At 42.3% G+C, this 16,622-nt stretch overlaps 1 protein-coding gene across 1 annotated transcript in view; it reads left to right on the top strand.

Moving 5' to 3' along the window:
* The window catches only part of Adsl (adenylosuccinate lyase), a 521,028-nt gene that overhangs the window by 117,940 nt on the left and 386,466 nt on the right, over positions 1–16,622 (top strand). The gene's annotated exons all lie outside the window — the stretch shown is intronic.

The following is a 16,622-nucleotide window of genomic DNA, read 5'->3' as shown; positions in this document are numbered from 1 at the left end:
TTCTTTTGCTAAGAAAAAAAAATGAAGTTACTAAATTGCACACATTTTTTTGTGGTGTTATTTATATTAGACCCCGAAACCCATAAATAATCTAGCATAGATGAAGTTACTATTTGTAGTAATTATTTATATTAGACCCCCAAGCATAAATAATCTACCATGGATGAAGTTACTATTTGTGGTGTTATTTATATTAGACCCCAAAACCATAAATAATCTACCATAGATGAAGTTACTATTTGTGGTGCTGTTTATATTAGATATGTTCTCAATTTTTTTCTTAAATAACCGGCATGAATCTCTTTGGTTTTCGAAAACAAACCAACATGGAGGCTGTAAACCGCACGACGACAGATCTACCTTCCATGTTAACTAAACTCAATGGTCTACTGATTGTTCATCTCAACAGTATTTGGACGAAATTGGATGATGATGTGGGCAAGATGTTTTACGTCTTCAACAACAATTTACATTTTTACGAAATTCCGATCGACGGGAAACTTCAAATCACCGTGAATCCGGAAAACGCAGGCGAAATCAAAATATCTACCGGCAAGAACATTTTTCGAATCAAGCACGACAAGATGCTTTCTAACATTACGTACGATGTGTCTGCAGGAGATTATCTTTACGTTCAACTCCTAGGAGATTACGATAAACTTATTCCTCTCTTCGTAGAATTACGAATCGTCTATCCTATTATAAATAACCGTTAACAAAATGCCTAACGACATTTTCGGCAACACCAAGCGTGTAGACCATGCAGAAGAGATTCTCATGTTGGACATTCGAGTTAAGAAGTTGAGGACCGATTTGATCGCTTTGCAGGAAACCTTAAACAAAAGTTTAGAGTCGGAAATCGCTACGCTCCAAACGCAATGTCTCGATCCCATTCTGAAAATCGATTCCGAACTGAAGACGCTGATAAAAAATTATGTCGACGTACCTTCTTACGACAACGTTCAAAATATACAGTTGAGCGTGGATTCGCTTCAAAATGATTTGGCCAAATTACAGCAATTTCAATCGAAAAATGAAGATTTGGAAAAATTGAAACTCGAAATCGAAGAACGAACTTCCGCAATAGAAAAGAATTTCTCTGAACTTCAAACCGTCGTGAACGATATAGACGCAGAACGCTTGCATGTCGTCGTTTCCAAATTACAAGAAGAATTCACCAGCACGTTGGAAGAAATTAAATCCAAGTTGCAGACTTTGGAAGATACCATGACGAACCTACCATCGTCGGACGAACTGCAGGTCATCGGTAAAAGCGTCGCGAACATAAAAATTCAATTGGAGGCCTATCAAGATTTCGAACACATTCAAACCACCATCGCTACGCTTCAGGCGTCCTTGGAATTGATCAACGAAGAAATTAAAAATATTCACGCTGAAGCAAGAGCGTTGACGAGCATTCAAGACACGTTGAGCACGGTTCAGCAGAAGATCGAATATTTAGAAAATTTGAACGTCGAAACGAATCTCGCTCATTTTCATCACGTACTCGACAACATACAGGGTGACTTGGAATCGTTACGGACGAGCGTGCCTTCGAGCGAAGATTTGGAAAAATTGAAAACGGCGGTGACGGCACTATCCGATTCGAGCGACATCAAAAGTTCATTGAGCGATCTCGAGAGTAAAGTGGCCAATCTCCCCACCTCCAAAGAATTGCACGCTTTGAAAAGAAACATATCTCGAATGCTGAAACGACTAGAAACGGAAACGGCGAACGTGGAACAGATTCGAGACGAAATTAGTTCGCTGGTGTCGACGCTGCCCACTTCGCAGAGCGTCGCCGATCTTCACACGCAGTTTACAGAGATGCGAAGCATCGTGAACGATCTTACCGAGAAGAGCTCGAAATTGAATCAAGTCGAGAACCTTCAGAACATCGTCGTCAACATCAGAGATCAAGTTGGAGTGTTGGAATCCACGCAGGAATCGACGCTGGCCTCTTTCGGTGCCAAGTTGCAAGAACTCAACGAAAACTACAAGCAGTTGAACGTGGAAGTGAAAATCAAACCGTCGTTTTCTACCGTAACGGATACCATAGTCGACCATTTGCTGCCCATCGAAAATAAACTCGGACAAGTTCACAGTAATCTGCTCGGCGTCGACACTAAATTCGCTAAACTGCATTTTCTGCAAGCCATCGAAATCAACAGCGTACCCAATCAACAGAGAATCTCCACGTTCGTCGAAGGTAACAAACTGTACATGTTGCATCCTTATCATCCGTACTACAAGTTTCTCCTCGATGGCACGATTCAGATAAACGAATTTTCGTACTGGTCTCACGGTAGAAAAGCTAGCGTTCCTACCATGACTTTGATATCGAATCGTGGTGTCCAGAAAGCAGGAAACATTCCTCTGGCACGTTGGAACGAAACGCGCAACATATATGAAATACACGAAGACGAAGATCTCACCGTTTTCGACGTGAGTGCCGGCGATAAGCTGATCATTCAAAACACGAGCGAAGTGCCACCCTCTTTGAATCCCATCACGCTTGTGCTTCTCTTGAAACGTAATCTCTAAAAAATGTCTAGGCAAGCCATCGTCGAAGAATTGCATAAACCTGCACGCCGCAACTACGAACGTTTGGCTGTGGTAACCAAGGCCATCGACGACCTCTGGCAAAGTGACCTCGTGGAGATGAGTAGCGGCAATTTGAAAAACGTGCATAAATTGAACAAGGGCAACAAGTACCTCCTCACCGTCATAGACACGTTTTCGAAATTCGCATGGGCTCTACCTTTGAAAGCCAAAACGGGGACATGCGTCACGGAAGCATTCAAGACAATTTTTCGCGAAAGCGGCGGCAGACGACCTCGGTTTCTGCAAACGGACAACGGTAAAGAATTTTACAACGCCGTATTCCAAAAGTTTATTCAAAAACACAAGATTCGACATTATTCGACCTTCAGTCACATCAAAGCCAGCGTCGTGGAAAGATTCAATCGAACCTTGAAAACACACATGTGGAAACGATTCACGCTTCGGGGAAATTACAAATGGGTCGACATCCTGCCGGAACTCGTCGACACCTATAATGAAACGGTACACAGAACGATAGGCATGAAGCCAGCCGACGTTACGAAATCTGACGAGCAGCGTTTAATTTCTACAGTTTACTGTCCAAAGTACACACCCACGACAAAAAAAGCTAAATACAAAATTGGAGACCAGGTGAGGATCAGCAAATTCAAACGCACCTTCGAGAAGGGATTCACAAAAAATTGGAGCACGGAACTCTTTACGGTGGTTCGAGTTTTACCCGGAAACCGACACACGTATATAATAAAAGATAGTAGCGGCGAGATTTTGAAAGGAAGATTTTACGAAGAGGAACTCTCTAAAACGAAACACCCCGACACGTACCTCATCGAGAAAGTATTGCGTAGGAAAGGTGACAAACTGTTTGTCAAATGGCTGGGACTTCCGGAAAAGAGTTGGATCGACGCGAACGAAGTGATCTTGTGAGTACGTGGAACGTGGTGAAGCGTCTACCAGATCCGGAAAGTCAAACGAAGAAAAAGAACGGTAAGTTTCTTCCCGACAGCATCCGCTGTCTGATCGTAGGTCCTTCGGGGTGTGGGAAAACGACACTGCTCGTGGACAATTTTCTCCTCGCACCGAATTGGTTAGATTGGAAGAACAGGCACCTGTACGTGTTCTCGAAAAGTTTGGAGCAATCCAAATACCAGCAACTGATGAAACTGTACGATGGTCTGGACATTGCAACGTTCGCCTCGGAAATAAAACCACTCGACGATTGTCGTGAAAATTCAGTCGTCGTGTTCGACGACGCCATCCTGGAAAATCAAAATGAAATTCGCAACTTTTTCACGCAAGGTCGTCACAAAGGAATGGATTGTTTTTACCTAGCTCAAACGTTTTCCAAAATTCCAAAACAGTTAGTACGCGACAACGCTAATTTTATATGTTTGTTTCGTCAAGATCACACCAACCTCAAGCACGCGTACGATGACTACGTAGGCGGAGACATGAACTACAATCAATTTTCGGAACGCTGCTGCTCTACTTGCTGGAACGGTGACGATTTCGGATTCGCGACGATCGACATGACGAGGAAACCCAACGACGGAAAATACAGAAACAAAATCAACGACTTTCTAAACGTTGCAACGTTGTGAGAAACGACGTATATAAATAACGTCATGACGAAACGAAAAATCGAAGACGAAAATCTCAAGCTTCGCGATTACCTCGCGAAACGCTTCAAAGGTTGGAAATCCGAGAATCGCGGATTCTACGAAGAGAAGAAACGTCAGGATCAACCCGTGATCGATGCCATCAGCGGTCTAGGTAAAGAAATTAAAAGTGTCACGGAACAAAATAAAAATTTGATTAATGAACTCGTACCGCTCGCAGCTAAAAGTTACACCGTACCCACGCCCATTTCGAGCATTCCTTCGACACCGTTCGAACTGAAGGATGCACCTGCACGACGTCGAGCCATAGGCAGCACGTCGTCGTCTTCGGATAAGATCGAGTTGGGACCTTTGGCACGAGACTACCTGAGCACGGGGAAATTCGACAAGGATGAAGTGTTCGGATTGTATCCCAGCATGGAAACCAGCGAAGGCGGCGGTGTGGTGTGGAAGATTGGGAAATCGAAGGTGACCTTCGAAGGCAACGACATTAAAGTCAATTTAGGCGACAAGGATAGTTGGAACAGGTATCCGGGTACGGTGGGACTGTGGGAACTCATCGCCAAAAAGCAGCCGAAAGATTACACCGACGAAGATTACCAAAGTTACAAGGAAATTCTGATCATGACGGATGCCTTGTACCAGAACAACGACGCCTCGCAGAATAGGGTGAAATCGAGCAGCGGCGAGAAGTACAGGAATCTCATCAAACCAATTTGGAACCAGGTCAAAACAGGCAGCGGCGTCAAACGCTACAACACGTTACCCAAAGAATTCGTTTGGGTGGACGACGTTAGGAAACTCGTGGACCGATTGTTGGTGATAGCCGGCGAAGAGAATGCAGGCAACCGTAATTTCTACAACGAGAAGGTTGGCATCGTGGACATGATCAGCACGAAACTTTCCAACTTCATCGTGAACGACGACAAGGGCATAGGTTACCTGATCAAAATCATCAACACGCTGCCTCCGAAATTCTGGAACGTGGCCGAAGGAAAGGGACTCGTGAACGACATCATCAACAAGTTACCTTTCGAGATGCATCTACCTGGCTACCAGTACTGCGGACCGGGTACCAAACTCGAGAAAAGATTGGAGAGAGGAGACAAGGGTGTGAATCCGTTGGATGCCGCATGCAAAGATCACGACATCGCCTACAACACCACGCAGACGGATCTGAATGCACGTCACGAAGCAGACAGAAAGTTAGAGCACGCAGCTTTCGAAAGGTTCGTGAGCAGAGACGCATCGTTGGGTGAACGGGTCGCCGCACTGGGTACCACCATCGCCATGAACACGAAACAAAAGTTGGGGTGGGGTATATAAATAACATACCGTAAAAAAACAACATGGCTTGCATAACTGATTTGCCACCCGAGCTACTATCTAAAATATTCAAAAAGGTAGTTAACGGAGATGTTAATAAACTTGTAATCATGGCAAAAACAATGCCGGAATTTCGCATCCCTTGTGAAATGGTTCTCAAGGACCTTCTTCGGGAGATCAGCGGCCTGAGGTGCGGTGATCTCAACATTCTGCTTTCGGCTGCAGGGGAAAAATTAAACGATAGGTCGGACGAACTGTACGAGGCGATGCAGGGAAGAAGACAGTATACTGATGATTGGTACAAGTCTATGCAGGAGAAGGAAGATATCACTACGCACATCCTCGCGTTTTCCGAAGCACGAACTTTCTTCCTCTGTTAAAAAAATAATAATATATATACGTGTCAAAAAAACTTGATATATAAATAACACACATCATAAAAAAATAATCTTCGGTATATATAAATAACACACATCGTGAAAAACAATTAAATTTCTCTAACACACACACTGAAATTTTTCTCTTCTTCGATATGACAACTGAAAAAATGAGTGATCTCCAAGCATTAAAACAAATGCTAAATTTGTCAGTCGAGTATGTAAAAATTCGGGAATTGGAAGTCGACAAATCTTACACGATAACTTCCGGTTCAATCGTTTCTATCCAGTATGGCCCCAAGGTACGCCTGTTGCTCAACGCACAATACAGTTTATTTTTACCAGATCGATATGTTAATATGTTATCGGACGAGAAGCTATCTATTTTAATCGAGAACAAAACTCGAATCGTGTACAAGGGGACAAAGGAACTTTTTGGCAAGAAAACAAAGCACGTAATAGAATTTGTGTAGCGACTGCGGGGTCGTGAAAAAAAATCTTAGAATATTTATATATAAATAACATACCGTAAAAAAACTACACAAGAAAAAATCTCAGAATATATATAAATAACATACCGTGAAAATAACACATAGAGCATCAACATGAAGCCCAAGGGTGTCGTGTACCAGATACCATATTCGAATCTAAAAAATCTAGGTACCCTCGATGGGTTACTCACCAAGAAACAACGCGAGAAGAAACGTTCTTGCTTGTCGAAAGGACATGGAATGAAATTGCTGCTCAGCACACCTCAATTGAAAAGGTTGCAGCGTTCGCGGAAACAGCAAAAGATCGGAGGTTTCATATTCAGCATCCCGGCCATCCTGGCAGCATTGGGGGCCGTTGGAAGTTTGGCCGGCGGAAGTGCCGCCATCGCGAAAACCGTCATCGACTCAAAGAAGAACAAGGCCGAGTTGGAAGAACAGAAACGTCACAACCTGGCCATGGAGAAGAAGGGGAAGGGCGTGATGAAAAAGTTTAAAAAAAAGAAACAGAAGCACTCACCAACCGAGACATTGAATCTCTGATCGAACCGTTACAAATCAAACACTTCAGAGGAGTTTTCATGTCCGACTCGTTACCTTCAACCGTCAAAAGAAGAGAATGCGGAGTAGTCAACTTGGACGGTCAAGAAAATCCAGGCACGCATTGGATATGTTACCACAAAAATGATGATAAAGCATTCGTTTTCGATTCTTTCGGAGGTGTTCCACCTACAAATTTAATTCATTATCTGAAAACGAGCAAAACCTCTATATACTACAACGACGAACGCATTCAAGATTTCGGAGACGTGAACTGTGGTCATCTCTGCCTCTCCGTGCTCGCGTTTCTCTCTAAAATAAATAACCCTACGATCGAGGATTTCCAGAAAGCATTGTGGAACCTCAAACAGCATCACTAGGATGGGCGTGTTCCATCTCACGAGCGAATCTTCAATCTTGAAACTCACGCTGCACGACGACATTGTCTATCCTAAATCCGTGGCTCTGCGTGCATTCTACAGCATGTACCTCATACCTAATGTTACGCAGCACAACAACAAAATTAGCGTCGGAAGCGAACACATCGTCGTCACGCCAGGACAATACAATCTTTCCACTTTGCAAGCTCAGTTACCCAAAGGTACGTACCTTTCTCAAAATTCGGTCACGCACAGAGTGGAAATCCTGTCGGCGACGGAGACCGTGGACCTGGGCACCATAGGAGAACTTTTAGGTTTCGAGAACAACACAAAACTCGAAGCTGGCATCAAGCACGTGGCAACAAACATTCCTAAATTTTTGGCCATAGAGACTCTGAACGTACACTGCAACGTGGCAGAAGGTATGATCACGAAATCCTCGGACGGATTGTTAGGAAGTCACAAGCAGACGGGAATCATAGCCACTTTCAAACCAAGTTCCGAGTTCATGGAACCGATCATCTACACGCCCTCTTCGCCGATCTATTTTCCAGTATGTCGCAACCGCATAGACGACATAGAGTTGGTGGTGACGAACGAGAAAGGAGACGTGGTGGATTTCGCAGGTGCCACTACGACGGCCATCGTGGAGATCAACGTATAATAAATAACCATACATGTAGAATGGAGCAAATCGAAAGTTACGAATTGCAATCTTTCCCTCCCAACCGTCGCACGTTCGCCAATCTCAACGAGGCGAACAGGGAGATCGAATACGACGTGGACGTAGGCGACGGGTTCATTCATCCTCACAGAGCGGACCTCTACCTTCAATTCGACGTGGTGAAGAAGGAAAGCGGAGACGCGTTTCCCGCAGCAACAAACTTGATACTCGTGGACAACTTCGTGCCTCACCTGTTCTCGCAGGTGGAGGTGAGGAAACACAACACCGTCATCGACAGAATAGATTATCCAGGCATCACGTCGACGGCAGTGGGAACGTTGAAATTATCCAAAACGGACGCAGCGTACTATCAAGCGGGAGGATTCGAAGCCGGGACCAAAATATCGACGAGAAGTCACACGGTGCTCTTTCCCATGCGTCTGCTGCCTGGTTTCTTCTCGGACTACAAGGAGATCATGTGGAAGGGAGGACTGAGAGTCACGTTTCGAAGAGCGGCCAACGACAACGACGCACTGATGCGATACGCTACTTTGGGTCCGGACGGCACCACGCCGATAGCCAACACTCTACCCGAAGCAGCCAAGTGCGTCATCCGGAGCATGGAATTGAGAATGCCGGTGGTGGAATACGAAACGAACTACGCCCTCAAGTACAAAGCGGAGATCTTGAAAAGTCCGCAGGTGCCAATTCACTTTCACGGTTACCAGTGCGTGCAGAAGTTGGCATCGGGAAGTCACATGGAATTCGACGTGACGACGCAGTTCAACAACATACAGTTCGACATGCCAGATTTCGTCGTAGTGCTTTTTCAGACCGGACGCGATAACGATCAGGAAAAAGATTCCAGCAAGTTCGACGACTGCAAAATCAAGAACGTTTATCTGAAGAATGGCAGGAACGAAGTGTTCCCGCGCGAGAATTACAACCTCGACGTGACCAAAAACGATTACCTCAAACTTTACGAAGCTTACACGGCTTACAAACGCGTGACCGAAGGAAGCGTGGACGTGTACTACGCGCCCAGCGAATTCAAAGCACGGAGACCCATGACCGTCATCAACACATCTAAGAGGAAGCAAGTGGTGGTCAACGATCGTACCAACATCAAGATTGTATGCGAGTTCCACGATGCCTTGCCTGCAGATACTCTGTGCAGTGTCATCCTGATTGCAGAGAAGTCCTTCGCCTACGACGTGAAGAGCGAGAGGGTCACAGAGCAGTTTTAACAAGTTTTTTAACATCTTTTCTTGCACAATAAGAAATTTTTTGGACTAGCACAATCAGTTACAATAGCACAATACGAATTTCACTAGTTCAGATCAGTTACAAATGTCAATTTCATTAGTTATCAGTTACAATATTTTTTTTTTCATCACTATAGCACGAGACAATCAGAATTTGCACAAAAAAATTTGTTGTTGTTTTTACACAAGAAAATTAACAATAAAATTCTTTCTTTTTTTATCGTTTCAGATGGTGTCGAAACATCAAAAACACATACACACACACTAGAAAAAAAAACATGCAACTTTATTTGTAACACACGCACATACATTCTCCATCTTCATCAAGAAAATATTATAATAAACATAATTATTTTTATCTATATCTCACAATAAAACTCTATATCCAGAAATATTACAACATCAAAATAATACTAGAGTCGTTAGTACACGTTGCATGCATTACGGAAGTCCTCTGTAGAGTTTCATGGAAGTTTGAGAAAAAAAAAACACGTGAAACTCTACAGAGGCATGACTTTGTTAGCCGTGGCCATTAGAACTGTGTTGGGCACCACGCACCCTCGCGAGGTTATAGGGGCCAGGTATCCTAAAAAAACAACAATTTATTATTTTGTTTGTTTGCTTGCGTCACAATACAGGCGCGCGCGCGCGTGTGTGTGGCACATCGTTCCCCCGAGAGAGGTTTACAAAGGTCACGATATACGGAGTTGGAAAATTACGATATGGCGCATTCGCTCGTTACTGTTGCCAGCCATAAATCTCTCTCTCTCTCTCTTCATCTTACACCAACGTTGGCATCTCTATTTTTTTTTAGTTGTAAGTAAATTGCCAACACACTCTAGTTAATAATGCTACATATTATACACACACACGCACACACATACTGCGTTGCCATCCACCCATCTCTCTCTTTTACAGCAGTGCCGGCTCTCCTTGGTTAGTGTGTGCAGGTTGGCAAAAATTGCTTTATGCGCTGTAAGGCAAGCCTCAAGCAAAATTGTCAGCTCCTTGCTTTAGGCTAGGTTAGACCAAAAAAAACCTTGGTGATTTTTTTTCGAGTGAGGAGTTGGCAATGCTGATTTTTACTTGAGGGCGGTCAACCGGCTTGATTGCACAAGCAAAATTGCCAGCTCCTTGCTTTAGGTTAGGTTAGACCAAAAAAAATCTTGGTGATTTTTTTTCGAGTGAGGAGTTGGCAACGCTGATTTTTACTTGAGGGGGGTCAACCGGGTTGATTGCACAAGCAAAGTTGCCACCTCCTTGCTTTAGGTTAGGTTAGAGCAAAAAAGGCTGTGGGTAAGCTGTCGGTTGTTTAACTCTTCCCTCTCTCTTTTTTTTCTTGTAAAAAGCTATGGCAAAAATACCAGTGGGTTGGCAACCTTGCTTTATGCACTGTAACGCAAGCCTCAAGCAAGATTGCCAGCTCCTTGCTTTAGGTTACGTTAGACCCAAAAAAAAAACCTTGGTGATTTTTTCGAGTGAGGAGTTGGCAACACTGCGAGAAAATACCTCAAGCAAGGTTGCCACCTCCTTGCTTTAGGTTAGGTTAGACCCAAAAACAAAAACCTTGGTGATTTTTCGAGTGAGGAGCTGGCAACACTGCTCATGCCTTACGCGAGAAATCCATTAAGGCGAGAAAGTAGGTCAAAGGGCCGTTCTAGAACGTTGGGTTCCACCGCCTTACAGAAAAATATCGTAAGGGGAGACTCGTCCCTCTCTCTCACTCTCTCTCTCCTCTCTCTTTTTTGTAAAAGGTAAAAAAATAGCTTAAAAAGTGATTCCAGAGCTTTTTCTGTCCACTTTTCTCTCATTGTAGGTTAGTTTAGTGCGTAAAACGTCGTAAAATAAAAAGTAGGTCAAAGGACAGGCCCAGAACGTACGGTTTCACCTACTTCCATACCCTCCCTATTATCGTCTCCTTCCCCTCGTAAGATGTGGATATTATATAGTTTTGCCCGACAGAGTGGTATTCAATTTTGAAATTTGTGTGTATGTGCAAGCTTCTGATCAGTGTTAAAGTACAGTGAAGTGTAATATTACGATATTTTTACGACCACAATTATGACTATGACTTCGATTCAATGGTACTTCTACTCACCAGTGTTCTGCATCCCAGATCTTTGACCATATACCCGGCCGTAGAGGTCACGAAGAAGAAGAAGAAGAAGAAGATATTTGATATTCTATAGCCTATATTCGATCGAGTTTGAGCGAGCGAAAGTGGTCCAATGCAGTACTCTAGTTCCTGTTTGCACCCGTCATACTAAACTAAGCCCATCACCTTACCATAAATGAAATCAACATATGTCCATGAGGACTAAAAGCTTCTGACCTAGTTAAAGGCTGAGGTAGCGGACTTCCGTGGCGTAGTGGTTCGAATCCGGCCTGGGTGTTCCTTGCGAGGGCCAATTCATCAATTTCATCTGATCATAAAATACACCAATCAATTAATCAATCAAAAAAGCTGAGGCTGTAAAGGGGACACTCAGCAAACACATGGACAAAGCACAGGACAACATACTGTCTTAGACGCCAGAGCAGGGGCAATTCCTCCATGTAGGAACTTCTTGCAGTTCATAATAAATTATGAGCGCAATGTACGTACAATTGACTACATTAGCTACTGTCAAGAGTTGACTGCTTTCGCACTCACCAGCAGCAGCCGAAAGACGATGGCCACAAGCTTTCTGCCGCTCGCTGAGGAACCACGGTGGTCTTCCTACAGACAGATGGGTGAGGGGTGGAAGGGACAGTGAAGGGGGGCGGCGAGGTTGCGAAGATCGGCGAGGACTGAGGAACCGGCAAGTTGTTCCTCAATCAGCGTTGCCAATCCCAGCAAAATGGTACTAAACCAAGCACAGTTTGATATTTGTTGGCACTTAGCACCCTGCTTTTGACATAATGGTAAAAATATGCAAACGCCAGTCCCTGGTAGAGGAAAAATGAAATTGAATGGAATATGTTTTCAGGAAATAGAAATAATATTATGTCCAAATCTTATTTCCACTTCACCAGCGGACATGTTTCAAACGAAAGGGAGTATGCCGATCCAGCGGCAAGCTTTTTTACAACCATGCCACGATCCATCTTCTATATATTTCTTCATCCTGCCCGATTTAGTTTGTCAGGAGATTTTGTGGTAGGAAATCGGTGGAAATTTCGAGGTAAACAATTTTCTCAAACCTTTTTAAGTTCTATGTTGAACCCATGTTGTTTGTTGCACAATTTTAAACAATTTTGGGTTAAAATTTATACTATTACATAACTGTTACGCAAGTTCAAAACTCTAGAAAAGTAGATGCAGAATTACAATTATCCGAAAAAAAGTAATTAATAATAAATCCTAGCACAATTTAGAAACATTTAGCATAATTTCGGAGTTTTACCAGCACTTTTTGTTTTCGTAAATCCACTCGAAGACAGAGAGGGAGAGGAAAATCGAAATTCTTGAAAAATCTGAAATATCGTCAATGTTATTTTCGTCTGTTTTTATAGGTTCACATTTTAATATTTCATAGTTCAAAGTGAGGAGCAAGTGCCCCTTGCCCTACCTTGAGCATAGGCCTGCAGCTAACATTCTAAATGCAAAGGATAGTATAAGCGATACGTGTGAATGTAATTCAACCTTCCTCGGTTTACCATAAATTCTTCGTACACTCCGAAAAAGTCACGAGTCGTCACTGCGCCAGAGCCTAAATTGCAGTTACCGGTGTGTACTACGTGAGGTTGACTCTTTGGTGCCTTTTCAAAGGATCCCAGCACCCTATACCCTGTACCAGCTAACTGTAGACCAGGCGAACGAGGACAAGTCTCTGCGCAAGTAGTGACGCGAGACGGCTCCACCAATGAACAGCGAGAGAAAAGGGATTGCGTAATGGACGACGGGAGTTACCCGATTTCCCTGCTTCGCTCTGCAGCATTTTACATGGCAAACTGACCGTATTTTTGTCTCCAGGTCCGTACGCTTGGTTTAAATATTTCTTAGGGAAATATTAGGGATAAAACAGCAAGTACAAATTTTGACAAGCCGTGCATTTAGCGTACGGACTAAGGTCTGGACCGTACGGTTGGCAACGCTGCGCTTTCACCACTCGATTTCCCTCCTCCTCTGCCGCTATGCGCGGCCCTGCTCCACAGTTAGATAGGACAAAGTATAATGTTGAACTAGCATATCATCAAGTGCACTTTGAAAGTCGGGCCACACAACGTTTCCTTTTTCATTCATATCCACTTTTTCTTTTGGACATCATGAAGTGTAATGCTCTTCAGAAGACTGAAACATATTCTGCTTATAAAGCCTGTTCTTTACTCTTGTGACCATTAAAGATAGTTTTGCACTTATGTCATAAAATATACTACTTCAACACCGTAAAACTTGAATAAATTACAATTTCAGAAGTGATAAAGTATGTCCAATGGGCACAAGAGTAATTATGAACATGCTCATACAAATAAGATAACTGATAGTAAAAGTTTAAATTTTGTTTTAAAATTTATTTAATTTATGATGCTTCAAGATAGATAATGATTATAAATTACAGTTGAGTGCAAAACGGAATCATTAAAATTACATTAATTAGGGTAATGTGATGGATGGTAATACTTGAAATAAACATTCATGGTAATATTTTTACAGTTTTTTTTTGGATGGTGACGAAAATTGACCGTCATTTCTTCAGATAGCACATTATTAGACAATTGAAGCTGAAATGTTGTAACCTAATTTTGCTTAAAGTTATTATTAAAAGAAAAAGAGAATTGTATATTGATTTTTTGTTAAAAAGAAAATCAGTTTCAGGTACAATTCTATGCAGATTTTCGTTCATTTAAAAAAAGAAGGTATAATAGTAATTTTTTAGTTTTTTTACAAATCAGAGAGATTTGAAGTAAAGTGGCACAGTGGAGAGCTCCTATTTTCATCCTTTACAATCCTGTAATTTTAAACTTTTATTAAAAATGTTACTGATATTATATTTTTTGTTTTCAGGTAAGCATCGTGGTGGCGGTTTGTCCAGTCAGATCCTATTTTGCGGGTGAGTTTTATAGCATGTGACAATTGCATGGTATGCGAATTAAATATTTTTGTTAAGCCATCTTGAATTCTAATTATATACATATGTCTGTCAGAAGCACTGAACTGTACTCTAGTAAATACATTTTATTATACAAGTAAATATAATGCAGTGCTTTTAGAGAATATTAGCTCATGGTGAAACTCGGTATTTTAATAAAGTCTTGAAATTATTGTTTGATTCTTTATGCTGGTATCGTTGTGTTAACGTTAACTCTTTGCAATTATAGTGGATTGCATAAGTGTTGTTGGAAGTAGTTTTGCGTTTTGTCCGAATTCGATGTTATGTTGTTTAACAGGTGTCCGAATTCGTGTCCTCAACGCTTCGCTCATAAACAGTGTTCTAACTTCCACATTATCATTTATATATATAGCATAGCTAAAACATTAATGTCGAACACTGCATGTTACCTCCTATTGCTCGTTTTCCTTCTGTAATCACACCGAATTAACTGTGATCAACAATTACTTTCCGCGGAGGACACTGTGACATTTGTTTCGGTCGAATGGCACAGTGGCACTAGTTTGTGATCTAATAATTTGCAAGACGAATAGAAAGCTTCGTCGCTGGGTAAGTTAGTGGGGCCCATTTTGTCTTAAATCTAAGTCTACGAAGAGATTACATTGGGTTATAGTGTACACAGTCTAGGGCGACAATGCGAACTACACTAAAAAATTAATTTACAACCCTTTTGTTGAGAGAAATGGGACATTTTTTTCTCGCATTCTGCTATACTCCATGAGGCCTTAAAAAGATCACTTCGCGGACTTGCGCAGACGACAATATGGGGTGTGTGTGCGAGAACCAATCAGGTCCGCGAATGAGCGAGCCCTGTTGCCACAGCTAGCTCGCTGCAACCTTCTGGAAGGGTGTGTCTTGCTACCTCGGCCTTTTTGTTCGGCTGAAGAGCAGACGACACGAGAGTATCGGCAACAGTGTGCGAGCGACGTCTGCTGTTAGCCCGCGAAGCGCTCTTTCTAAGGCCTCCTGTAGTATAAACAAAAATTGCTGGGAAATGATACACAGAAAAAAAGAAAATTGTTTGAATTAACAAAACACGTTAAGGTTTCTGGGTAATCGTAATCAAAGGACAAAACTGATAGCCTACACTAAGTGTGGTATTGTATTTTTGACAAGATACTTTGGTAATGCTCAACAAATATTAACGATTACTAAAACAATTTAGTTCTGATCAGCATTCATTTGTTTGTCGCTTATTTAAACAAATATTTGCCCAGGTGCCGGATTTTGATGACATTTCATCTTTTAACTGGTGCAACGTAGACATTGCTAACTAGTACAGAAATCCTCAATCCTGAAGAAATGTAATTTTTGGGGTAATTTTATACCATTTGTTTTATTTTTCGGTCATTTTTTAAAATTTTGCGTCATTTTTAGGTCATTTTTTAAAAAGATGTTGTGTCATTGCATGCTGAAACACAAGAAGTTCAACAATTTCTGTTTTGTCTGAATGTTATCTTGCGGTAGCTTAAGTTCAACTACCAGCGCAACAAAGCCTGTCTGAAAATCGCGAAATGCAACAATGTCGAGTTTCTTAGTCACAGTCCGTACAACACACCAAGGTGAAGAAGAAAAAAGAAAAAGGTAAAGTGTTCCCCTGTGCATAGCACCACGCCATGAAGGCGTATAGGGGGTGTGGGGGTAACGCCCCACACTTTCTTGATCCGGTCGTGAGTGGGGGTGATGTGATCAGCATCACGCCCCTAACCGCCTTTACCCCCCAGGGTTTCCCCCAGGTACCCATGTTATTCGACGCTGGGTGGGCGCCGGGGCCGCTTTCACCGTTAGAAAAGTTCCCGGATTTGAACCGGCCGGGGATCGAACCCGGGACCTTGAAGAAGCAATTGTTAAATTGTTTGTCTTGGAATATATATACTATTTTCAACTCGCGCACTTTCGACGTGTCCTGTGGCCACGTCTCGTGCGCTCGCCGACGTGGTTCGCTTATTTGGAAAGTTTTGAACGTAAATTTGTGTGTGTATGCGCTGTAATATGTACAAATAATGAAAATATTATTGGTTTCTTTCTTAATAATAAGCTGGGTAAGTAATAACAGTTTCAGGATAGTTAGTTAGATGTTTTATGTAAACGAATTCAATAGCGACACTAAATTGGAAAAGTAACATTTTACTTCTGTAGTCAGTTTTACATTTTTAAACATAATTGAAATAAAGAAATGTTTTCCTTCATTCTTCGCAAATTTCTATCTCTCCTCTGCAATGAATTCTGATGCTCACATTTTAAAATTCGAAAACTCTAATACTGTGCACAAAGTGGACTTAAAACACCAAATCAATCAATCAATCGA

Source organism: Lepisma saccharinum, chromosome 24 (genome assembly GCF_977018435.1).
Source record: "Lepisma saccharinum chromosome 24, izLepSacc3.1, whole genome shotgun sequence".
NCBI lineage: Eukaryota > Metazoa > Arthropoda > Insecta > Zygentoma > Lepismatidae > Lepisma > Lepisma saccharinum.
Note: the sequence above shows the minus strand (reverse complement) of the source record. Positions and strands in the feature narration are given on the sequence as shown.